The sequence below is a fragment of the Phyllobates terribilis genome, unplaced genomic scaffold, assembly GCF_046119375.1.
Source record: "Phyllobates terribilis strain yellow unplaced genomic scaffold, ASM4611937v1 Scaffold_1__5_contigs__length_1240528914, whole genome shotgun sequence".
Lineage (NCBI taxonomy): Eukaryota > Metazoa > Chordata > Amphibia > Anura > Dendrobatidae > Phyllobates > Phyllobates terribilis.
The window spans coordinates 561,480,531-561,507,729 of NW_027362761.1; positions in this window are offsets into that span (position 1 = coordinate 561,480,531).

Consider the following 27,199-nt stretch of genomic DNA (forward strand, 5'->3'; position numbering starts at 1 on the left):
GTCAGGATTCCCCAGCGCCGGGCAGTCATGTGACCACAAGTATGTGATTTGCATAATTCTGGCCAAGTTCTCACTAGACACGTCCAGCGAGGCCGTGCACGTCTTGTTGGCATGTGACCGCTTGTATACAAATCACATTCTTGGGGTCACATGACCGCCCACATCTTGACAGCGTGCCCTCTGCGCACTGTGAGAATTCACAAGTCTGCAGTCACTCTATCTAGTAACCCAAGCCTGGACAACTTCTTTAAGCCTTACTGAGTGGGTTTGGACATGGCCATTTTGACTCTTTTGCTGAGTAACTTTGCAGCGCATGCGCAAAATATCGCCATGCTGGTCCGGCTGCCAAAAAGAACTGACAAGGACACAGGATCAGGGTCCACCGAATAATTTTTTCTCTAGTCTACATGGAGGTCATTCGCATGCAGACATGGCTTATACTTTGGCAGTGGCAGGTTTTTGCTGTGGCTCCTAGTGTGGCCACAGGTCCCGATCAGCCAGGATAGTTGCAGTCTTTTATGAATGATCCAAACATGGAATCCCCCTTCATCTCTAGGAGACCCCGTGTTTGTTCTCGGCCTCGGATCTTGCGTTATTCCATTATTCTGCGTAGAACGTGTTACTTAGGATGAGTGCACATAACAAGCAAACATCACATAGGACACTTAAGCCTTTTAACATTCTCTAACCCCTAAAATCTCCTTTTAAAAGTCAGTTATGGCTGCGATGTAGCAAGTCTAATCTCTCCATTAGAGACTTTTCACCTATCTCGTAGACAGAGCACAATGTATTTAGACCAGCGGCTTTCCTCCCCATTAAAGGCTCAGTCCAAGAGAGAAATGATTTTCTTATCATTGAAAGGATTTCTAGCAATCAGCCCCCATCCAAAATAAAAGAAAACAGGAAATAAAAGTAATATGATTTTTTCTCTCCGACTCATATTTATGGGGGCTCCATGCCCACTTTATTACGTTATTACATTGATATTGTTTTACTTTTTTATATATCATAAATACATTTTTGAAACTTTTTGAGTACTATTTTAAGGACCTTTAATGAGGTAGTCAAATGAAGCCCACCCCTATCTATATGCCTTATTAGGGCATGTAGAAGTCTGAGATTTGGGGGTACCCTTAGATGGATGTAGCTTTGAGTTTTCACTCCTTCGGTACTTCACCATATTGGCCAGAATGCCTGGGGCTATTCTTAAGAGGACTTGGCTTGATGGTTCACTAAATACTGTAGATAGCCCATTGATTTCACAGGGTGCCATGTATTGCTTGATTTTGCATGAGAATAAAGGTGTGTTCACACTAAGATTTTTTCAGTTTTTGGAGGCGAAACTCTCAAAGGCTGTGTGCACACAAGGACTTTTGAGGCGATTTTGGAGCAGAAACTGAGTGTCAAAACTCCTCAAAAACTTTGACTTTCTGCTCAATTTCTGTTATGAAAAAGTCTCCATGTGCACATACTCCAACCAAAGCTGATGGTTTTTGAGGTCCTCAGGGTTTTTGGAGAGTTTCTGATTCAGAGTGAACTCACCTTACGGCCCTCTTCACACTTCTGCATAAAACCAGAACCGGAAAAAACAGTACTGGTGTCATCAGTGTTTTGGATCAGTCTGTCATCAGTGTTTTTCTGGTATGGATAAAGAAAAATAAATTACAAAGCTTCTCCTATACTTTGCAATGTTAAACACGTACAGCACATGGATTATTACACTGATGTAATCCGTGCTGCCGGTAAAAAACGGACATGTCACTGTAGCATAGATTATAATGGGTACATGTGGTATCAGTGAAAAAAATGGATACCAAATGTACTGCAAACACAGACATGTGAAGGGGGCCTAAGGATGTGTAGACACTGAGATTTTTTGCTGAGTTTTTGGAGCAGAAACTGAACTGGATTTGGAGAGTTTCTGCTCAGTCTTTGAGCTAAAACTCCTCCTAAAACTCTGTATGCACAGACCCCAAGAGTGTGTTTCCACTGAATCTTTTTGCTGAGTTTTTAGAGAGGAACCTGAGCAAATACTCCAAATTTTTGAGCAGTTTTGAGTTTTTGAAGAGGATTTTGAAGTTTCTGCTCAAATTCAGCTCCAAAAACTCCTATAAAAACTCAGTGTGAACATACCCTAAGTAGGGATGAGTAGACTAGTGGAAGTTCTGGTTCTGGTACCGGACCTGAACTTTATTCCAAAGTCCATCCATCTGGCGGCTGCCCCTAGTAAGCAGCCACTATTTTATAGATACAATATAGAAAAAATATGCAAGTGGCAGAGCCGCTGCAAAAGGCGTTTAGGGGCTCGCTCACACGGCATGAGAAAAAAATCACAGTGACTCTGCAAATTGGAGAAAGCGCACCCATTCAAGTCTATAAGTGTGTGTAATGTAGCACCCCGAGGGCTCGGCTGCTACAGGGGTATTGCACCTCAAACCAGAGGTTTGATATTCCACTCCCGGGTAAGGATGGAGTGTGGACCAGGACTCAGTAGCTGCATGCACCACACACACCCCATTTCCGAGGGACAGCTCAACGGTGCTCCCACGAGACAGGAGTGCAGGCACGACAGCATCTGTCCCTGTCTGGAGTGGGGAGGGGAAGGAAAACCCAGTGGTGTAGGAGCAGATAGGGGTGGGTCTCTGGGCATAGGTAGGAGCCCATTGGTTGCTAGTCACCTGGGCTCACACAGAGAGGGAGGTATATAAGGTGGGCACCATCTTAGTTCTGGAGGAGAGACAGACAAGACAGTCAGAGGAGAGGAGTGAGAGAAGGAGTTCAGCCAGAGAGGGCTGACGGAGAGCTGTGGCTCAGTCTGGGCCCAGCTCCACGAGACAGGCCTGGAGTGGAGGCCAGAGACAGCAGAGAGAGAGAACAAGAACAGAAAGGAAAGTAAGAAAGGCCCAGAGACACGAGGACAGAAGGAACCCCATAGGCCCAGGAGATTGCGGGTGACGGGTTGGCAGAACAGGGTACCGGAACCCAAATTGGTGGAGGCAATAAATTCCTCAGCCAAAGACCGCAGGTTGTGACCACAACTTGGTGCGACCCCTCACTACATCCACCAGGAAGGCATACCACATAGGGTCAGGGAAACCGGAGATAGGTTTCGCCAAGAGAAGGCCCGAGGAAGCTGGACAAAGGTGGGTCACTGGTGGGGACGGCCAGAGAAAGGAAGAGAAGAGAGCCCTGTGCCACGCTCGGGAATTGCCTGGGAGTTGGTCGAGCCCCTTGCCTGGTGGACGCAGCACGGCTTGGGCAGTCACCGCCGGTACCGAGGTGACTAGGACCAGTAAAGAACTGTGAGTAAAGCATTGGAAACTGCAACCACACGTCTCTGTGTTTCATCGCCGCACCAGCACCATCAGTACTGGGACGCTCACACCATCACTCTCATCATCCACATTAGCTGCCCTGAGGCAATACTTCTCCCGTGGGGAGTTATCCCATACTTGGCTGCGCATACAGCATCAGCCTCAGCGGTCTGCAGCGCAGCGGCGGTCCCCGCTGACCGCAATCCACGGGTGGCGTAGTCGGACACTTGTTATTACACTAAGACTGCCACTGAACTGACCACCCTGGACACGGACCAGGTCAGCGCCACAGAGACTACGACCCCCAGCGATCCGTCTCCGGGTATTCCCTGCACAACACAGGCCCAGGGGGCGCGTCAACTTTGGCGTAGTCGGCAGGATTTTTACCAACCCGCCACAAACGGGTATTGCACACCTGAAAAGAGACTGTTTTATTGTGTTAAAGATGGCGCCCGCCCCAGAAGAACAAGCGCCATAATGTGCGCGCCAAAAGACAACAGGAAGCCACCTCCCATCGTGGGCCAGGTCCCAGAATGGTGCCAAAGAAGGAGCCCGCCCCCACCAGCCATGAATGCAGCAGTGGAGATGTCCATCAACGTGGGGATGCTGCCCCTAAAGGTGATTGTCAGCAGATGCCCCCAAGACCACCCCCCATGGGGGCGGATAGGAAAGAAAACTGTGGGGCCGGGTGCAGCCTGGATCAGTCTGGACCTGCTGCACCCGGAGATGGAGGGAGCAGCGAACCCCACCAGCACCCTGGCCCACAGCCTGCTGCAAGTGTTAGAACCTTGCTCTTAGGTTTTTTCCTTTGCTGGTCACATGACCTCGTTGGCCTATTTAATCCTGCTCCGCCCTTCTGGCTTTGCTGGACTTCATTGTATAACTACTTTCTAGCTAGCCTGTGCTCTGTATCTAACACTGTTAGTTTGCTTGGTCTACGGACCTCTTTGTTCTTTATATTTTGTTTGTTTGTCTGTCTGCTACTGTTTCTGTTAGGAGGTGTCCCATTTTCCTCCCAGTCCTTAGTACTTGTAGGGATTCCTTCCCCACATCTATAGGTCTCCGTACAGACTAGCTTAGGACTTTAGCAGGTCTGATCGCAGGATCAGGTTCCCTGTTACATCGTAGGGATTCAGCTGAGTTCTATCGTAGGGACAGATCTCCTCTCTTTCCTTAGCTCTGGTAGCAGAACATAACAGTAAGTCCAGCCTGCAAATTCTCTAAGGAAAGATTTTTCTGTTCCATCATGGTGTCGGTTCAGGATTTGGCTCATCGCCTGCAGGGACTCTCTCTGGAGGTGGCCGAGCTCCGTCAGCACGTGAGTAACTATCCTGGAGCACATTTCTTGGAGCCTAAGGTATGTTTGCCGGATTTATTTTTTGGTGAACACCGAGAATTTTTTTCATTTAAAAATGCTTGCTTATTGTATTTTCGTGTGAGACCCAAGTCCTCTGGGGATGAATCCCAGCGCATAGGGTTCATAATGTCACTTTTGCGCAAAGAGCCTCAGGAGTGGGCCTTTTCTTTGCAACCTAGTGATACATGCTTCAGATCAGTGGATAGTTTTTTTTCTGCTTTGGGACTATTATATGATGATCCTGACCGTGTCGCATCAGCTGAGACTGAGTTAAGACGTTTGAGACAGGGATCAGGTAATGTGGAAAAATATTGTACTCATTTCCGTCGTTGGTCTACTCAAACAGGGTGGAACGATTCTGCTCTGAAAAGTCTATTTCTTGCTGGGCTCAATGAAAGGGTTAAAGACCTGCTAATTGCTTATCCTACACCTGAAGATTTGCAACAGGCTATGCAATTAGCTATACGGGTGGATAGGAGACTGCGTGCAAGGGTTAATGAGAGCAAATCCTCTGCTATGTCAGTTTCTGGTTATGAGAATGTGTGTACTAACAGTGGTGAATCGATGGAGATTGGATCGGTGGCACCTCGCTCTCAAGAAAAAGACCGTCGATTTTCTGAAGGCTTGTGTTTCTATTGCGGAAAATCTGGTCATTTGATTAAAGGCTGTGAGCTTCGTATGAAGAAAGAAAAAAAAAATGGTCAGTCATGCCCGTATTGCCTGTTTAAATTCCAAGGGTGTATTTTTAGCTGCTTGCACGATTGCTCAGGAAAAATTAATGGAATTTCGGGTGTTTGTTGATTGTGGGTCTACTCTGAATGTAATTGATGGGGGATTCTTGGAAAGACTCAATTTAAAACCCGAACCTTTATCATCCCCCATTGCTGTGGTTTCTGTGGATGGTTCCCCTTTGAAGAATATTACTCTCAAGGTCTGTGAATTTCCTCTCACTATTAATGGTGTTCACCATGAGAAATTGGATTTGGTAGTTTTGAATAACTTGCCTTCTCCAGTAATATTGGGATTGCCCTGGTTAAAATTTCACAATCCTGTACTGGATTGGTCTACCAATGAAATTAAATCCTGGAGCCATAAATGTTATGACAAGTGTTGTAACGGGCGTATTGCAGCTTTGGATAGGGGAGAATTGCCTGTTCCTATTCAGGATTTTTGGAGAGTTTTTTCTGAGAAGGAATCGCAGGTTTTGCCTCCCCATAGAGACTATGATTGTTCTATTGAATTTGTCCCTGGAGCGACTCTTCCTAAAAGTCGTTTATTTAACCTTACTATTCCTGAGAGGAAGGCTTTGGATGAATACATACAGACAAGTTTGGCCGCCGGTCACATTAGGCCCTCTAAGTCTCCTGTGGCGGTTGGATTTTTTTTTGTAAAAAAAAAGGACAGCGGTTTACGTCCTTGTCTGGATTTTCGTGAGATTAACAAAATTACTGTACGCAATCCTTACCCACTGCCATTGATTCCTGATCTGTTTAACCAGTTAATGGGGGCCAAGTGGTTCTCTAAAATTGACCTTAAGGGGGCATACAATCTGTTGCGCATGAAGGAGGGTGACGAATGGAAGACTGCTTTTAACACTCCTGTGGGTCATTTTGAGAATCTGGTTATGCCTTTTGGTCTTACTAATGCTCCTGCATTTTTTCAGAATCTTATTAATGACATCCTTAGACCTTTGATCGGCAAAAATGTGGTTGTGTATTTGGATGACATTTTGATTTATTCGCCGGATCTGGAGTCTCATTGGCGGAGCGTACGTGAGGTATTACAATTGTTAATGGACAATTCGCTTTTTGCTAAGCTGGAGAAATGTGAGTTCGCTGTACAGAGAATTAGTTTTTTGGGTTACATTATCTCCAGCGAAGGTTTTGAGATGGACCCGGTTAAAGTTCAAGCTGTACAGGAATGGCCTAGGCCTATTGGTTTGAAATCGATACAGAGGTTTTTAGGTTTCGCCAATTATTACAGAAAATTCATAAAAAATTTTTCTAGTATTGTCAAACCTCTGACCGATCTCACCAGGAAAGGTGCTGATGCGGTTCAGTGGTCTTCTGAGGCCATTGAAGCTTTTGTGTATCTCAAGGAGAGGTTCACCTCTGCTCCCATCCTTATGCAGCCTGATGTGACTAAGCCGTTTTTGGTTGAGGTTGATGCTTCTTCGGTGGGGGTTGGCGCAGTATTGTCTCAGGATAACGGGGATGGATTACATCCCTGTGCCTTTTTTTCAAAAAAATTTTCGGAGACTGAACTGAATTACGATATTGGTAATCGGGAATTATTGGCTATTAAACTCGCATTTGAACACTGGCGCCACTTCTTGGAAGGTGCGGAATTTCCCGTTCAGGTTCTTACGGATCATAAAAATCTGATATATCTTGATGCTGCCAAGCGCCTGAATGCCCGTCAGGCTAGGTGGGCACTGTTTTTCTCGCGGTTTAATTTCTCCGTTACTTACATCCCTGGTACTAAGAATGTTAAGGCGGATGCCTTGTCTCGCAGTTTTTCTCCCATAGTCGGTGCTGAGAAAGAGGAGAACATTTTACAAGAAGGTGTTGTGATAGCTGCTTTGGACTCCGTTTTGGAAGATGAGATTCTTAAAGCACAGGAGAATGCCCCATCTAACACTCCTCATGGGAGGTTGTTTGTGCCTGGGACCTTTAGGAGAGATTTGTTTATTGAGTGTCACGAATCTCGGTTGGCAGGTCATCCCGGAATCTCTGAGACCAAGAGACTGGTGGGTCGCAGTTTTTGGTGGCCTGGATGGCAGAAGGAAGTCATTAAGTGGTTGCGTCAATGTACTATATGTGCTAGATCTAAGTCCTCACATACTCCTGCTGCGGGGTTGCTTTGTCCTTTGGAGGTTCCTAGTGCTCCTTGGACACATTTGGCTATGGACTTTATAACTGACCTTCCCCCCTCTGAGGGTTTTACTGTCATCTGGGTGGTCGTGGACCGTTTTAGCAAGATGTGTCACTTGGTTCCCTTCGTCAAACTGCCCTGCGCTAAAACTCTCGCTAAGGCCTTTGTCAAGGAAATTGTCAGACTTCATGGCGTTCCTACTGACATTGTTTCTGATAGGGGTCCTCAGCTCGTGGCTCGTTTTTGGCGTGCCTTTTGTGACAGGTTGGGAGTTCATCTGTCGTTCTCGTCCGGATATCATCCTGAATCTAATGGCCAGACAGAAAGGAAAAACCAGGATGTTGAGCAGTTCTTGCGTTGTTTTGTGGCAGACAATCAAGAGGGGTGGTCTGAGTTTCTGCCACTTGCTGAATTTGCTCTGAACAATCATACATCTTCTTCTGCTGGTTGTTCGCCTTTTTTTTGTTGTTCTGGGAGACATCCGTCGTTTGGGTCGTTCTCCAAGTTGGGATCTGCCGTGCCTGAGGAGGAGAATTTTTCCGGTGATTTGGAGAGAGTTTGGACGGATGTGCGTGGTAATCTTCAGGAGGCCAACAGAAAATCTAAAGACTACTTTGATAGGAAACGACAGGAGGTTTTGTTCGCTGTTGGTGACATGGTTTGGTTGTCCTCTAGGAATCTGCGGTTGAGGATTCCTTCTAAGAAATTGGGTCCCAAGTTTGTAGGGCCCTTTAAGGTGCTTCAGGTTGTCAACCAATCTGCTGTTAGGTTGGAGGTTCCTACCTCCTGGAGAATTAATCCGGTATTTCATGTCTCTCTGTTAAAAAAAGCTGTTGTGTCGGATGGTGACGCCTCTGCCTCTGTTCCTCCGGTGGTGGAGGACGGGGAATATGAAATTTCTCGCATCCTTAACTCTAGACGGTATAGAGGTAGTTTGCAGTATCTGGTGGCCTGGAAAGGTTTCGGACCCGAGGATAACTCTTGGGTGAGGTCAGATGATGTTTCCGCGTCCAGACTTATCAGAGCGTTTCACAGGAGATTTCCTGATAAGCCTGGTCCTAGGGGATCCGGAGGATCCTCTTAGAAGGGGGGGGTACTGTTAGAACCTTGCTCTTAGGTTTTTGCCTTTGCTGGTCACATGACCTCGTTGGCCTATTTAATCCTGCTCCGCCCTTCTGGCTTTGCTGGACTTCATTGTATAACTACTTTCTAGCTAGCCTGTGCTCTGTATCTAACTCTGTTAGTTTGCTTGGTCTACGGACCTCTTTGTTCTTTATATTTTGTTTGTTTGTCTGTCTGCTACTGTTTCTGTTAGGAGGTGTCCCATTTTCCTCCCAGTCCTTAGTACTTGTAGGGATTCCTTCCCCACATCTATAGGTCTCCGTACAGACTAGCTTAGGACTTTAGCAGGTCTGATCGCAGGATCAGGTTCCCTGTTACATCGTAGGGATTCAGCTGAGTTCTATCGTAGGGACAGATCTCCTCTCTTTCCTTAGCTCTGGTAGCAGAACATAACAGCAAGCAGAGCCACCTTGCAGCTTAACGGAATTGCTGGCACAGCTGCCCAGAGACCCGGATTGCGCGCGAGCTGCGCTGGAGGACCTAAATAGGAGGATGGTCCGGGCGCAGCAAGATGTGTTTGCCGGGTGGAAGGAGGAGCTGGCCTGGCAGCACGTAACCGGCCAGCAGGAGACACCACGAGGACCAAGCGGCGCGCCTGCCTCTGAGGGCGGAGAAGATGGACCGGCGGCTGCGGACAACGCCGCGGAGGAAGCCACGGAGGCCGAGGCAGGTAACGGGGACGTCATCGCCCCAAGCCCTGAGACCACCAGCTTGCCCCCACCCTCCGTTGCGGGACCCGGGGACTGTACCTGATACCACACCTCCACCACCGCCAGCTAGGCCTCAGGCTGCAGGCGTCGCTGACACGCCCCGCCCCGCGCTGTGCCCTCTGAACCCGGGTGCCGTAAAGCAGTAGACGTCACAGGCCGGGACGCAAGGTCTAGTACACCCGGGCGCCGCTGCCTCACCAGCGCCCCCTGCCTTGGCGGTGCCACCACTGGACACGTCCAGCAGACGACCACCTCACCCGGGGCCCCGTGCCATACCACCCCTGGGCGCGGATCTCTTCGCCCAGCATACGGGCCCAGATGGAATGCCCCTTGTGTAGCCGGCCGAGCTGGCCAGCGGCCCCCCAAGGAGAGTTCCACCCCCACGTGAGCCTCTGATATCAGCTCCGGAGCCCGCGGAAGTCGCCCAGCCTGCACTACAGGAACCCAGCGCGAATGGGACCCCACCGGCGAAGATCTAATGGGGTTCCCCCAAGGAACACGGGCGGACGCGGCCCGTCGCCTGGATCCCTGCCATCAGCAGCTGGCCACCTTTGAAAGAGAGTGACGGCAGAGGCGCATCAGGGAGGAGCGACTCCAAGCCCGGAGCGCAGAACAAAAACGGAGAGCCCGTCAGAACTCCCAAGCCATCCGCGGTCCCAGGGCCACCGGGACTGTAGTAAAATTCCAGCTGGAGCATGGCTGGGGTTTCGTCAGAGACCCGGAGGCTGACACCGACGTCTTCGTCACTAGAAGGGACATTGAAAGCCACCTGCCAGAGGGACATCACGGACGTAACCTGTACCCCTGTGACGTGGTCACCTACACCCGGCACAAGGGCGTAAAGGGACTGTACGCCCTCCATGTCCACCATCTAATGGAGGAGGAGCTGCGGTACCGCCCAGATATGGACTACCCTGAGGGCCCGGACGGGTCTGAAGATTATGAGGAAGGTGCGCAAAGAGGACATCGCCACTGAAAGGTGACAGTGCATAACTGTAAATAGTTACCCGTAGGGGTATGAGAACTGTTGCTGGAACTGTAACTGATTGGAGTGTGGTCCCCGTTGGGACTAGTGTGGAACTGTTAAAGGACTGTTACCTGTGTGCCCCTAATCCCTAACCAGGCTGAGGACTGTGAGCAGCCATTCCCCTATCCCCACTGGCCGAGGACTGAGAGCGGCCACCCTTGTAAATAGTTGCGCTTCTTAAAGCGCCCCCTACTGGTTTTATACAAAAACTGCAACGTCTACCTCAAGATTAACTGGACTGTTGCACCTTTATCTGGTCGCAAGTTGCACAGCGGCCAGAACTCAGGAATATGTTCTGAAAATGTTTTACTTGAAAATGCCTTAATGTGAAAGGTCTATGTGCTGCCAAAATAGAAATGCCAAAGTTTTATATGGTGTTTTTGCAAAAAGAGTTCCGGTGGCATTAGCAAAATGTTTTATAACGATTATACCAGTAACGTTAAAAAGAAAAGAGTACCTCCCATAAAGGGATGAGTTTTTGGTTAATGTCTTATATGCGAGTGCACTTTAAAAATTTGTATGTTTTAAATTGTTTTTAGTCTTTTCCAGCCCGAGGACGTGCTGTGGTTTACCAGGGGGGAATGTAGCACCCCGAGGGCTCGGCTGCTAGAGGGGTATTGCACCTCAAACCAGAGGTGGGATATTCCACTCCCGGGTAAGGATGGAGTGTGGACCAGGACTCAGTAGCTGCATGCACCACACACACCCCATTTCCGAGGGACAGTTCAACGGTGCTCCCACGAGACAGGAATGCAGGCACGACAGCATCTGTCCCTGTCTGGAGTGGGGAGGGGAAGGAAAACCCAGTTGTGTAGGAGCAGATAGGGGTGGGTCTCTGGGCATAGGTAGGAGCCCATTGGTTGCTAGTCACCTGGGCTCACACAGAGAGGGAGGTATATAAGGTGGGCACCATCTTAGTTCTGGAGGAGAGACAGACAAGACAGTCAGAGGAGAGGAGTGAGAGAAGGAGTTCAGCCAGAGACGGCTGACGGAGAGCTGTGGCTCAGTCTGGGCCCAGCTCCACGAGACAGGCCTGGAGTGGAGGCCAGAGACAGCAGAGAGAGAGAACAAGAACAGAAAGGAAAGTAAGAAAGGCCCAGAGACACAAGGACAGAAGGAACCCCATAGGCCCAGGAGATTGCGGGTGACGGGTTGGCAGAACAGGGTACCGGAACCCAAATTGGTGGAGGCAATAAATTCCTCAGCCAAAGACCGCAGATTGTGACCACAACTTGGTGCGACCCCTCACTACATCCACCAGGAAGGCATACCACATAAGGTCAGGGAAACCGGAGATAGGTTTCGCCAAGAGAAGGCCCGAGGAAGCTGGACAAAGGTGGGTCACTGGTGGGGACGGCCAGAGAAAGGAAGAGAAGGGAGCCCTGTGCCACGCTCTGGAATTGCCTGGGAGTTGGTCGAGCCCCTTGCCTGGTGGACGCAGCACGGCTTGGGCAGTCACCGCCGGTACCGAGGTGACTAGGACCAGTAAAGAACTGTGAGTAAAGCATTGGAAACTGCAACCACACGTCTCTGTGTTTCATCGCTGCACCAGCACCATCAGTACTGGGACGCTCACACCATCACTCTCATCATCCACATTAGCTGCCCTGAGGCAATACTTCTCCCGTGGGGAGTTATCCCATACTTGGCTGCGCATACAGCATCAGCCTCAGCGGTCTGCAGCGCAGCGGCGGTCCCCACTGACCGCAATCCACGGGTGGCGTAGTCGGACACTTGTTATTACACTAAGACTGCCACTGAATTGACCACCCTGGGCACGGACCGGGTCAGCGCCACGGAGACTACGACCCCCAGCGATCCGGCTCCGGGTATTCCCTGCACAACACAGGCCCAGGGGGCGCGTCATGTAACACATCGGACTGTGCAGGGATGTCATCCGAGTGCAGTCCGACATTCGCGGACACAGAGACTGGAGAAATTAAGTTCTCCATCTTCTCCGCACCTTTGATACGATTCTTTCTCGCGAGAGCAGTAAACTGACACTGATCAGAGCTTGAGCCAAGTGTCATCACCATAATCCGATTCTCCCGGAAGAGAAAATCATTGCTCATGAGAGCCATCCCTTAAAGTCACTTATTGAGTTATTTCTTTTTACTAAAGAGGTTTTGAAAAACTTTTGGGGAAAAGAAGGAAGTGCACGTAATTTCTTTGAAGAAAATCCTGAAGAAAATCTCTCTAATTTAGGCCATAGCCAATCAAAAGGCTGCAAAAAATTCTTCAGGAAAAAAAACAACTCCTTCAAAACACTTCACAAATTTTTTAAAACTGTTTCCTGAAAAGAAAAGCTTGTCCAAAAACTCCCCAACGTAAGAGACTTTTCTGTAGCAGTTTGTGCTTGAAAAATGTATGATTTTTGAACTCCTTATAAAACTCAGTGTAGATATGTGTCTAAGAAGAAGCTATTTTTACCGAACAACTTAGTTGAAGAGTATGCTCAGAGCCACTTACTTTCGCATTGGGATGTAAGTGGCGCCAATGGCACTGTGTGTAGAGTCACTTGCATGGGACAGGTCCATGATTGGTAAGTATTGCGCACTTGCCTTCTTTTTTACAATAGGATATATGTGTGATACCTTCTAAGCATCCATGCGTCACAGCAGGGATCTGTAGATAGGTCATCATAGATGGGTCATCGCTATGTGGAAATGAGCGATGCTCGAAAAATCCTTTAAACTGTAGGAGAAAAATTAATTCATCTTACTATCATATTTATCGCCTAGTCATCTATTCTCAATTTTAGGAAAGCCATTTGGACACCTTACTTTGTACTGTAATTCAGTCTGTAAGTAAGTGGGAATTCTCGAGCTGAAAAGTTACGTTTAAAGGGGTTGTCCAGCCTTGGAGTACAAGACTGAATTCTCACAGTATGCAGTCAGGATTGTCCTATGCTGATAGCTGGCGGGCATGTGACTGCAAGTATATGATTTGCTTACATGCGGTCACCTGCCAACTAGACATGCACGGCCTCGTTCAATAAAGTGAATTGGGCAAGCCGGACACGTCTAGTCAGATTGTGACTGGGAATAAGCAAATTGTTAATAGTCCACTCGTATGGAACCTAAACTGTTGGAGAAAAACACTGAGTAGACCGTTTTATCCTTATAATACCAAGCTGTCCTTGTGCCCCAATTGGAAATCTCATCATAACTGCACCTAAGAGTATTGACCCTTTGTGCTAGATCATTCTTTGTTTATTCAATAATAGATCTGAAATGAAAAATTATTAATGCATCGATACTTCTTTTCTGAGATATATATCTGACTATTCAAGAACTAGGTTGCAAGTGATATATATATATATATATATATATATATATATATATATATATATATATATACATACACACACACACGACCAGTCAGAAGTTTGGACTATCTTGTTCTTGGTTTTCCATGTTCTTTTTGGAATCTGAACATTGTGGATGATATGGAAACAAGGAGTTAAGAAACACATGTGAAACAAATCAGTTGCACCTTAAATTTCTCAAGTTGACCCCTTTTACACTGATGACTGCTTTACACCCCCTTATCTTTCTCTCAAGCAGCTTCATCAGGTCGTCACCAGAAATGGCTTCCAACAGTCTTGAACGAGTTCCCAGTGCTGTTGAGCAATTAATTGTTGGCTACTTTGTCTTGACTCTGCGTCCAACTCATGCCAAACCATCTCACTTGGTTGTGGTCCTTGGATTGTGGAAGCTATTTCATTCCAATCAGCCTCTATTCCTCTCCATCTTGGACACATAGCCCTCACATAGCCTGGTGGTGTTTTTCAGTCTTTGTCCAATTGAAATGCAATTGATGGTCTCACAAAGCCCAAACTGTATGGGATGGAGATCTCTGAAGAATGCTGTGGTAGTTTTGCTAGGTAAGTTTGCCTTAAATTTGGAATAAATCAACAACAATGTCACCAGCAAAGCACCCTTACACCATTGCCCCTCCCTCTCCATGTTTCATGGTGGTCATCGCACATGTAGAACCATCTGCTTACCTTTTCTGCGGGTCACAAAGTCATTGCAAATTTTGACTCACCAGATCACAGTACAGATTTCCAATGATCGAATGTCCAATCCTTGTGTTTCTTGGTTCAAACAAATCTATTCTTGTTTAGAATCCTCAATAGTGGCCTTTTTTGCAGCAATTCAGTCTTAAAGACCGATTTCTCACAGTCTCCTCTGGACAGTTGATGTTGAGATGTGCCTGATTCTTAATCTCTGTGCATCATTTATGAGGGCTGTTATCTAAGGTGCTGTCAATTTGTGTTTTCTGAGGCTCGTAACCTTGATGAACTTATCCTCTGCAGCAGAGGTAATTCTTGATCTTCCTTTTCTGTGGTGGCCTGAATGAAAGGCAATTTCATCATTTCGATTGATGATTTTCATGACTGCACTTGAGGATTCCTTCCAGGTCCTAGCAATTTTCTGGATTAACTGACTTTCATGACTTACAATAAAGATTAACCATCGTATCTCTTTACTTGCCATATTTTGGGTTACAACAGTTGTCGAATAGGGCTCAGCACTTTATGGAACTGTGTACCAACAATGCCTCTCTAAAACACACTTGATGGACGCAAAAACTTTCCGAAGGCCGGTGATTCCACAAATTAACTCTTGAAAAGGCATACATGTTCAATGAAAGCCATTCCAGGTGATGACCTGATGAAGCTGATTGAGAGAAGGCTATTGATGGTGGGGAGGGGTACACCTGTCATCAAAGTAAGAAGGGAGCGAGGCTTCAAGAACCTGGCATGGACCTGCCTCTTACACTAGTCATCCTAGAAGTATAGTCATTGGCCGGCGTTGCAAAGTAAGACATGTATGGCTGCAATAAGAGAACGGGACTCTGATTCATTTGCTGAAAGGTCACCTTTAAAGGAGTTTTCCAAGATTAGAAAAACATGGCTGCTTTCTTCCAAACATGACCCCACTCGTGACTACAGGTTATATCTCAGCCCCATTAAAATCAATGGTACAAAATAGCAATACCACACATAACCTGCAGACGGTAGGTGGCACTGTTTTTGAAAGAAGGCTGCCAAGTTTTTCTCAAATCTTAGATACCCTATTTATGGATTTTAAAGTGTGACACAAATGTCAAGAGAAACTTTTAAGTAAAAGTAATTGATATAGAACCAAATTCAAATATTTTCATGCATTTCTCATGTTTTTTTGTGTGGCTAAAATAGAAAATACATGTTTAATCTTGTTGTCAAGCGAATAATACAATCCTTGTGTTACCAGGCAAAAAATAAATAAAAAATAAAAAAAATAATCTCTTGATATCTGTTAATCTGGTTCGTCAACACGCTCAATTCACAGCTTTTTTTTATTTTTTTATTCCACAGTGGAAAAATAGATCTAGTGGATGAAAGACAAATAATAGCTTGGAAGTACTTAAAAGCTTAAGGATAGAAAACTTAAAAATGGTCAGATTCAGCCCCAAATCCTATCAGATTTTCTTGGCTCGTGTAAACCTTTAATCAGCTCCCAAGGGTCATTTTAGCTAACCATAAAACACGCGATTACAAGAGGCATCAACTATGAGAATTATGGAGAGCGCGGTGATAAGAGCATGTATCAATTGTCTTATTATATATCAACAAAGAGCACAAATCACGCTGTCAGATATCTATATATTCACAGGAGATGCAAAACCACATCTCGAAAATGAAAAAAAACAACAACAAAACAAAAAATAAACAAACTAAAAATAACAAAAAGGCCCATCTAATAGTAACATTAATAACAGAAATAATTAAATAGAAGAATATAAATAGGATTAATATTAAAATAATTCTAAAAATAATAGTAATAATAAGAGTAACAATAATAGCAGTAGAAATAAGAAAAGTAATAATAATAATATCAAAAATAATAATATTAATAAAAAAGTAATATAAGTTTAACAATAACCTGCAAAAAATATTTTTTTTGTGAAGAAAATAGCTGAATAGTAGTAGTAGTAATAATAATTTTGACAGCACTAACTTAAATAGTAGTAATAATAATTGTTACAGCACAGCATTTGTACTTGATTAGGCCAGATGTGTGTCTTTGGTGGGTCAAGAGACATAGGCCATTGTTATATCACACTAAACATTGACTCTTCAGTTGATGTTTATTGCAGAATATTGTGTTGCTATCCTTGGTGGACAGGGACGCAGGATTATTGAACAATTGATGTTTGCTAATATGTTGATTACCCATTGCATAAGTCCATGCAACTTGTTGACTTGCAAGCAGGGAAGGACAAACTATGCTGATTGATTAAATACTTGAACAATGAGATTTGACCTCATCCCACCTTCCTTGTGACCTGCGGATGATGGCCTGAAGGATAGTTGTGAACTATAAAAGGGGGATCTGCCTCTGTTCCCCAGACAGAGACTCTACAGGATGCCAGCTTAAGGGACCACGACCCTAGCTGGAGGAATACAGATCTGCTCCATTAACCATCACGGAACCCTCAAAAACGTTTAGAAGAATTCAGGTTGGGACAATCAGGTCAACTGGCCACATACCTCACTGCACTCGGTCACAGCTTCGGTGAGTCAGCGGAAGGGTGAGACTCTGTCTTTTGCACCATCTTCTGTATTTGCTGGGACTGTTCTATATGTTCTTGTCTGTTGGTGGCTCAGTAAATTATTGCCCTAACCCTGTGTTCTCTTAGTATTCTGCCCACAGGGAAGGAGAACTGGCATTCAGTGGGATGAGCCCTGGTCCATGCGGTCTTTCTAAAGACAGCCGGGCCAGTGGACGAGAGCACCCCCTGACACTCGTGTCTCCACAATAATACTTCATGGGGTATTACCATCATGGAGCACAACCATAGGATAAGTTTGATCAGCAATTTTTACAACTCCCGTAGAAATGAATGCAGACAGACCCTTTTCTTTTTGCCTGCTGTTGTGAGACAATGCCCCCGAAATAGGCACAGGTCTCAGAGTTGGGAGTAGAGTATGTCACAGATTAATTGTCGGAGATGGGAATACTCCATTAACCCCTTCATGCTCCGTTAACATACTAATATACTAGTATGTTATGTAATGGGTGCAGGTATATTGGGTGGGCTTAGAGACTAAAAAATTGTCAGGATTGCACGCTGTCAGGGTTCACCAGTATTGGAAAGGGGCAAATATAGGATAGCAAATATACGATTTGCATACTTCTGGCCACATTCCGACTAGACTTGTATTGAGTGAGGCAGCACACGTCTAGTTGGCACGTGCTCTCATGTATGCAAATCTCATACTTGTGATCATGCGCCAGCCTACTCCATGCAACGAGACTGGAGAATCCCAACAGCGTGCACTCTGCATGCTGTGAAGTTTACAAGTCTGCGGTTATAGAGAGTGACTGCAGACTTCTATGCCAAGCCTGGCCCATACATATAAAGTAATTTTTATAATTAGATTTTAGATATTTTTTTAACTGATCAGATTGATAATCAAATTTCCTGCTCCTAATACAAGCCAAGTTCTCTTTTATAAGTTTTTATCTTCTCTTTTGATGTTTGGAGATCTTTACCTGCACCCACCACATGTAATGGGTGCAGGCATATTGGGTGGGCTTAGAGACTAAAAAATATAGCGATTTTTTTTTTTAAATAATAAAAAATCAAATAATTTTTTTCACTGTATTTTTTAGTCTTTAAGCCCATCCCATATACCTGCCCATTTCATAACATACTAGCATATTTCCCATTCAAAAATCAAGATATTAACCCCATTACCACCTTGGGTTTTTCCGTTTTTGAGTTTTCGTTTTTTGCTCCCCTTCTTCTCTGAGCCATATCTTTTTTATTTTTCCATCAATATGGCAGCGTGAGGGCTTATTTTTTGTGGGACGAGTTGTACTTTAGAGTGACACCATTGGTTTTAACATATCATGTACTGGAAAACTGGAAAAAAATTCCAAGTACAGTGAAATTGCCAAAAATAGTTGTTTTTTTTTACCATGTTCATTAAATGCTAAAACTGACCTGCCATTATGATTCTCCAGGTCATTACGAGTTCGAACTGAACATATATAGGTTCTTTTTTATTTAAGTGTTGAAAAAAAATCCAAAAAATGTCACCTTTTTCCGAGACCTATAGTATCTATAGGATCTGGGGCCAGGTGAGGGCTCATTTTTTGCACACCGAGCTGATGTTTTTATTGTTACCATTTTGAGGTAGATACAATGTTTTGATCACCCGTTATTGCACTTTATTGCAATGTTGCAGTGACCAAAAAAACATAATTCTGGCGTTTTGATTTTTTTTTCTCGTTACGCCGCTGACTGATCGGATTAATAATTTTTATATATTGATAGATCGGGCTGAACGCAGCGATACCATATATGTGTATTTTGATTTTTTTAATAGTTTTATTTTAAATGGAGAAAAGGGGGGTGATTTGAACTTTTATATTTTTAAACTTTTTTTAATATTTTTAATTTTTTTTTTTTTACTTGTTCTAATAGTCTCCACGGGAGACTTGAAGCTGCGATCTTCTGATCGACTGTGCTACAGATAGGGCTGCAGCCCTGCTATGTGTAACAAAAATGCTCATCTGCTATGAATGCCGACCACTAGGCGGCGCTCATAGGAGATCGGCTATGACAACCTCTGGGGTCTCCTACCGACCCCGTCTTGTCATGCCAACCCATCTGCGGCCCGCGATCATGTAACAGGGGCACCGATGACCAGGTCCTATGATGCGCTTCCGGCGCGGCCATTTTAAATGCTGCTGTCAGAGTTTTAACATGTTTAACAGCCACGGGTGGATCGCGATTCCACCTGCGGCTGTTAGAGGCACATGACAGCTGATCAGATCAGCTGTCGTGCCGGGAAAGATGCGGGCTCAGCGCCGGAGCCCGCATCAAAGAGAGGGAGATGACCTTGGACGTACATATTTGTTCAAGGTCGTAAAGGGGTTAAAAGATAACCATATTCGCTATTGACATGGCTGTAAAAGTCCGATAAATAAAAATATAATATTAGTTAAGACACGAAACTTACGCTGTAAAGGAAAAAGATACCAGAATTGCTATTTTTCAGTCACAGCCCCACTTCCCAAAAATGCAATAAAAAGTGATCAAAATTTTGATTTGTGTGCAGAAACTGAGCATCATGTAGCTCCATCAACAGAAACATTAAAAAGTTATGAGTCTCGGAAAAAGGAGACAGAATTACATTTTTACATTTTTTTTTTTTACAAAGCTCAGAATTTTTTAATGCCCAATGAATGCTGTAAAAACATCCCCCCTCACACCCAGGAACAAAATATTGATGGAATTGCATTTTTTTTTCACCGTTTCACCTCACTTGAAATTTTTATGGTAAAATAAATGGTGTCTTTCAAAACTAGAACTCATCCAACAAAAAAACAGCAAGCCTAATACGGCTATGGCGAAGGAAAAGTACAAAAGTTATGACTCTCGGAATAGGAGGGAAAACCAAAAATTGGCTGCGCCCATAAGGGGTTAACATAAAAGAATTCACACTAATAACCAATTGGGATATTTGCAGTATGTACACACGTGGTCAAAATTGTTGGTACCCCTCGTTTAATGAAAGAAAAACCCACAATGGTCACAGAAATAACTTGAATCTGACAAAAGTAATAATAAATTAAAAATCTATGAAAATGAACAAATGAAAGTCAGACATTGCTTTTCTGCTTCCACAGAATTAAAAAAAAATGAAACTCATGAAATCGGCCAGGACAGAAATGATGGTTCTTCTTAATATTTTGTTGAACAACCTTTTGAGGCAATCACTGCAATCAAACGATTCCTGTAACTGTCAATGAGACTTCTGCACCTCTCGACAGGTATTTTGGCCCAGTCCTCATGAGCAAACTGCTCCAGTTGTCTCGTGTGTGATGGTTGCCTTTTCCAGACGGCATGTTTCAGCTCTTTCCAAAGATGCTCAATAGGATTTAGGTCAGGGCTCATAGAAGTCACTTCAGAATAGTCCAATGTTTTCCTCTTAGCCATTCTTGGGTGTTTTTAGCTGTGTGTTTTGGGTCATTATCCTGTTGCAAGACCCATAACCCGCGACTGAGACCAAGCTTTCTGACACTGGGCAGCACATTTCTCTCTAGAATCCCTTGATAGTCTTGAGATTTCATTGTACCCTGCACAGATTCAAGACACCCTGTGCCAGATGCAGCAAAGCAGCCCCAGAACATAACAGAGCCTCCCCCATGTTTCACAGTAGGGACAGTGTTCTTTTCTTGATATGCTTCAGTTTTCCGTCTGTGAACATAGAGCTGATGTGCCTTGCCAAAAACTTCCATTTTTGTCTCATCTGTCCATAGGACATTCTCCCAGAAGCTTTGTGGCTTGTCAACATGTAGTTTGGCAAATTCCAGTCTGGCTTTTTTATGATTTTTTTTCAACAATGGTGTTCTCCTTGGTCGTCTCCCTTGAAATCCACTTTGGATCAAACAACGATGGATGGTGCGATCTGAAACTCATGTTCCTTAAGCTTGAAGTTCACCTTTAATCTCTTTAGAAGTTATCCTGGGCTCTTTTGTTAGCATTCATATTATCCGTCTCTTTGATTTGTCATCAATTTTCCTCTTGCGGCCACATCCAGGGAGGTTGGCTACAGTCCCATGGATCTTAAATTTCTGAATAATATGTGCAACTGGAGTCACAGGAACATCAAGCTGCTTGGAGATGGTCTTATAACCTTTACCTTTAGGCTAAGTGCCCACGATGCAGAAATGCTGCAAATTTTTTCCGCATCTCCCTGGCAGGAAAAACGCATGCGGTTTTTACATGCGTTTTTCCCGCCAGGTAGAAGCGTTTGTCAAACGTTTTTGCATGCATTTCTGCATACGGGTAATCAAGAGCTTTTCCAAGCGATTTTAGCATCACTTGGAAAAGTGCTTGACAATTTGGTCACACTATATAAATCAATGCAACCGGCATATATAGTGTGACCAAGTTAATAGTTAAAAAAAAGAATAAAAGTGGTAAAAAATAAAGATTATACTCACCTTCTGATGGCCCCCAGTCTTTTCTCTGCTGCGTCCGGTCTCCTGTACGGCTCTCGGTGGTGTGAAAGGACCTTTCATGACGTCATTTAATCATGTGACAGGTCACGCGACCGCCGAAGTCAGCAGTTGTGTGACTAAATGACGTCATGGAAGGTCCTTTTAGACCATCGCGAGCCGTATAAGAGACCGGACGCATCGCTGAGAAGACCGGGGGCCATCAGAAGGTAAGTATAATCTTTATTTTTTATTTTAAATTCTTTTTTTAACAGGTTCTATGGTACCCGAGTCGGGATGAGAGTCTCCTCTCCTCCAGACGCGGGTACCATCCGCACATTGAATCGCTTAATATCCGCATGTGCACATGTAGTCATGCGGATATTATGTGATTCAAAACAAGTCTATGGCGGCAATTACGCTGCATGTCCACAAAATTAATGGACATGCTGCGTATTTTTTCCGCAATGATAATCTGCAGCGGAAATTTCCGCAGCATGTGCACAGCACATGCGGATTATCATTGGGAACCATGGGGCACGTATTACCAAGCATTTTTTAAGCGTCTTCGCTGCAGAAATTCAGCGGCAAAAACGCTTGAAAAATGCATAGTGGGCACGCTGTCTTAACATGCTTGTCTATAATATTCTTTCTAATCTCCTGAGACAACTCTTTCCTTTGCTTCCTCTGGTCCATGTTGAGTGTGGTACACACCATGTCACCAAAGAGCACAGTGAGTATCTGTAGTCCTATATACAGGCCCACTGACTGATTGCAAGATTGTAGACATGTAGCGCCCCGAGGACTTGGTCGCTACAGAGGTATTGCACCTCAACCAGAGGTGTGATATCCCACTCCCGGGTAAGGATGGAGTATGGATCAAGGCTCAGTAGGCTGCATACAGCACACACACCCCATTTCCGAGGGACAGCTCAACGGTGCTCCCACTAGACAGAAGTGCAGGCACGACAGCATCTGTCCCTGGCTGGAGTGGGGCGGGGGGTGGAATACCCAGTGGTGTAGGGGCAGATAGGGGTTGGTTCCTGAGCATAGGAAGGAGCCCAGTCACCTGGGCTCATGGTCAGAGGGAGGTATATAAGGTGGGCACCATCTTAGAAGTTCAGACAGTCAGAGGAGAGGAGAAAGAAGAAGGAGTTCAGTCTGTGAGGAGAAGTGGAGAAGGCAGGGAGCAGGGCTGCTGCATGGGCTCTGCTCCCTGGGCAGTCCTAGCACAGAGGCCGGGGCCAGAGAGAGAGAGAGGAGAAGGAACAGTGGAAAGGAAAGGGAACAAGACCAGAACAGAAGTAACAAGTGAAACAGAAAGGCTCAGGAACGAGAAGGAAGAGAGAACCCTAAGGACCCAGGAGATTGCGGGCGATGGGTTGGCAGAACAGGGTACCGGATCCCAAATTGGTGGAAGCAAATCATCTTCAGCCAAGAACCAGAGGTCGTGACCAGCCCTTGGTGCGACCCCTCGCTACACCTTGCTAGGAAGGCATACCATATAGGGTCAGGGACGTGGGCACGTAGCCCTCCCAAGAGAAGGCCCGTGGGAGCTGGACATAAGCTTGGTCACTGGTGGGGCACGAGCCAGAGAAAGGACGGAAGGGAGCTTTGAGACATACTCCAGAAAGACCTGGGAGTTGACCGAGTCCCTTGCCTGGTGGACGCAGCACGGCTTGGGTGGTCACTGCTTCGCGAGAGTGACCTGGAGAATACAAACTGTGAGTAAAGGACATTAGATTGCAACACGTTGTCTGTGACTTCTTGCTCCTCCGGCACTATTGGTATTGGGACTATCTCCACCATCACTCCCATCGTCCACACTAACTGCCCTGAGGCTATACTTCTCCCGTGGGGAGTCATCCCATTCTTAGCTGCACACACAACACCGGCCTCAGCGGTCTGCCTTGCAGCGGCGGTCCCCACTGACCGCAATCCACGGGTGGCGTAGTCGGACTATTATCTCACTAATAAGACTCCCACTGGTTTGACCGCCCTGGGCACGGACCGGGTCATTGCCACGGAGACTACAACCCCCAGCGATCCGGCTCCGGGTATCCCCCTCACAACACAGGCCCAGGGGGCGCGTCAGACACATGTGATGCTAATTAGTGGACACAACTTGATTTAACATGTCCCTTTTGTCACATTATTTTCAGGGGTACCATCATTTCTGTCCAGGCCTATTTCATGAGTTTAATTTTTTTTTAATTCTGTGGAAGCAGAAAAGCAATGTCTGACTTTCATTTGTTCATTTTTATAGATTTTTAATTTATTATTACTTTTGTCAGATTCAAGTTATTTCTGTGACTATTGTGGGTTTTTCTTTCATTAAACGAGGGGTACCAACAATTTTGACCACGTGTGTATGTCAAGGTACTAAAGAGAAGTACTACACAAAATAGGATTCAGATAAATTACTTATTTCTATTTCTTTTCCCCATTTTCAGCACATTGGGTAATGAGAATGAGCGTTCCCGATTACTGGCTTGTCTAAACAGATCATCGGTCATCTGAAGAGTAAACAAAATGCTCGCTAGTCCAAAAAAAATATTTTTAGGCTTGGTTACAAAATCATTGTTCTCGGCAGCACATTGTTCTTTGTAAACTGTATGTGCTGGCGAGAATGCTGATATTCAATGCATAAAGAACAACCATATTAATGTGCAGGATATCCAACGACCGGCATTGAACTCATATCCATGATCGGCTAGTGTCAATGCACCTTGTCAAGAGGTACAATTCTGCAGTCACTGTGACTGCAGACTTGTGAATCCTCACAGCGTGCATAGTGCATGCTGTCAGGATTCACCAGTGTTGGAAAAGTGGCATCCATGTGATAGCAAGTATACGATTTACATGCTTCCAGCCACATTCCGACTAGACTTGTATTGAGCGAGGCAGCACACGTCTAGTTGGCATGTGCCCTCATGTATGCAAATCTCATACTTGTGATCACGCGACAGACTGCTCCATGCGCCTACATGGGAGAATCCAGACAGCGCGCATTTTATATAAAGTGACTGCAGACTTGTATGCCAAACCTGGCTCATCCATATAAGGTAATTCTTATAATCAGGGTTTAGATATTTTTTTAACTGATCAGATTGATAATCTAATTTCCTGCGCCTAATACAAGCCAAGTTCTCTTTTATAAGTTTTTATCTTCTCTTAATGTTTGGAGCTCTTTATTTGTTTCCTTTATCCTATGGGTGTTTTATAGTTGTCCATTAGAAGAAGTTGCTCTAACTCTTTGAACCTGTCCGAGAAGGATTTTTGGTGACCCTACGGAACTCAAACTAAACCACATTATTATTTTATTTTCAAGTTAAAAAAAGTATTTATTTTATAGAATGACACGGATCAATGTAGGTACAATCACATGAGGGGGACTCACATAGACGTAGATATATGATTGAAACATGGGTGACAATAGCTCACAATGTGGACTTAGTGATTTTAGGAACTCACAATGTAGAGGGTGCTGCAAATGAGGTACCTAAACCATAAAAGAAATGGAGGAGTAAGGGAGAGAGGAAAAGAACGGGAAGGCAAAAAGAAAGAGAGAGCACAGTCTGTGGCAAGGGAGCCAAATTGAGGAGCGTGCATGTCAGTGGCGTGCCGCCAATGGCGGCAGGCCACACGACTGCTATGGGGCACGTGAGCTGGGGGGCCTGATGTCAGCAGCTGCTCTGTGCACCCCCTGCCGCCCCTGCATCGAGCCCCCCCTTTTCTGGCCAGTCAGCGCCGCACCCCCCGATACAGATGCCGATACAGTTGAAAGCAATGATGGAGGAGGAAGCGTCATGTGACATTCCCTCTCCCATTATTCCTCCTCTACATCTGACGCAGCGGCGTGATGATGCGCCACGCTGGGTCAGACAGTGGAGCTGGCAGCTGCTGAAGTGATGAGAGAGACGTGCTGCAGAGACTTGAAGCAGCGGGGAACGAGGAGCGGTAAGCATGTATTATTATTGCTTTTAAATCAGTGAGTACTGGTAATACTGGAGGCTGCATTTTACCCTATGGGGGGGCTGCATTTTACCCTATGGGGGGCTGCACTTTACTCTATGGGGAAGCTGAATTTTACCCTATTCGTGGGGCTGCATTTTTACCCTATTCGTGGGGCTGTATTTTTATCCTATGGTGGGGGCTGCATTTTACCCTATGGAGGGCTGCATTATACTGTGTGCAGGACCATGGGGAGTGCATTATACTGCATGCAGGACTATGGAGTGTCTTATACTGTGTGGAGGACCAGGGGGAGTGCATTATACTGTGTGGAGGACCAGGGCGAGTGTATTATACTGTGTGGAGTACCATTGGGAGCGCATTATACTGTGTGGAGAACTATGGAGAGTGTCTTACACTGCGTGGAGGATCATGTGGAGTGTCTTATACTGTGTGGAGGACTATGGGGAGTGTCTTATACTGTGTGGAGGACCATGGGGAGTGTCTTATACTGTGTGGAGGACCATGGGGATTGTCTTATACTGTGTGGAGGACCATGGGGAGAGCATTATACTCTGTGGAGTGTGAAGGTTTGTGTGGGGCCCATTATACTGTATGTAGGCCCATTATACTGCATGGAATGCTGTGTGGGGGTCACAGTTGGGGGATCATTGTGTGTTGGGGTCATCATACATTACCTTGGTAGTTGGGGTGTGGGTACAGTAGGGTCATTATATTGCACATGTGTAAGAATTCACCTTGGGGATATCACTAAGTTCGGGTCACCATACTTTTCCGGGGGAGGTGGGTATGACTCGCCCCCTGGGCCGTTGGGCACTCGTAGCCGGGCAACAGGGCAATAATGGGGGTAGTAGTGGCAACCCGGTCCGTGGCTCAGGGTGGTCAGACCAATTGTTGTGGCAGTCTATTTGTAGGGTTTTAAATGTCCGACTACGCCACCCGTGGATTGCGGTCAGGGTTAATCGCTGCTGCAGTGCAGACCGCTGGGGCAGATGTAAATGTGCAGCACTGAATAGTACAACTCCCCACGGGAGGAGTATGGCCCCAGGGCAGTATATAGATGGATGATGGAGGGGATGATTCCGATCGCAATAGCCAGGAAACGGAGGCCTCTTAAACAGTTCAGGGTCTTTATTAGAACAGGTGAAGCGACCCAAAAACAGTCCCGGCTAGGAGGGGGCCTGGATGTCTGAGAACAAGTGGGAAGCTGGCCCTGGTCAGGGTGAGGGTGAAGGCCTACCGTACTCTCTGCGCTCTTTCTGGCTATTTCCCTCCTTGTGGTGTAACAGCCCACGTTCCTGAGCTCACCGTGTCTTCTCGCCCGTATGGCTTGCAACTTGGGTCCCTTTCTACTCTAGGCTTGGTGCAGCTCTGCTGGTCCCTTCTGCTGTGGCGGAACCTCCGGGCTTCTTAGGCCAAGGAACATACAATCCCCTGCGGACTGGTTATTTGCTGTAGGACTTGGAATCCTAACAGCCTTGGACACCAAAGTCCGGTAGTTCAGTTTCTCTCTCAGCCAGGACAGGCTTCCCTCGCCTTCCGTCCCTGGCTCGTGGCTACTCTGCTGCCACTCGTCCTACTCAGCCTCAGCTGAACTGGCTCTCCCTTCTCTGGGACACCTCTCACTCCAGAGACAGGTCGTCCAGAACTCTCTAACCCTGCCCCCAGTTGCAGCTTTTATAGGGGCAGCCTGCTCCCCCTACTGGCCTGGGACAGGAGGTGCTGCATGCTAATGGTCCCCGACCAGAGAACCTCCCCCTTGCTTTAAGACACAGCTTTATTATACATTTGTGGCATCCAGGCCAGGGTGACAC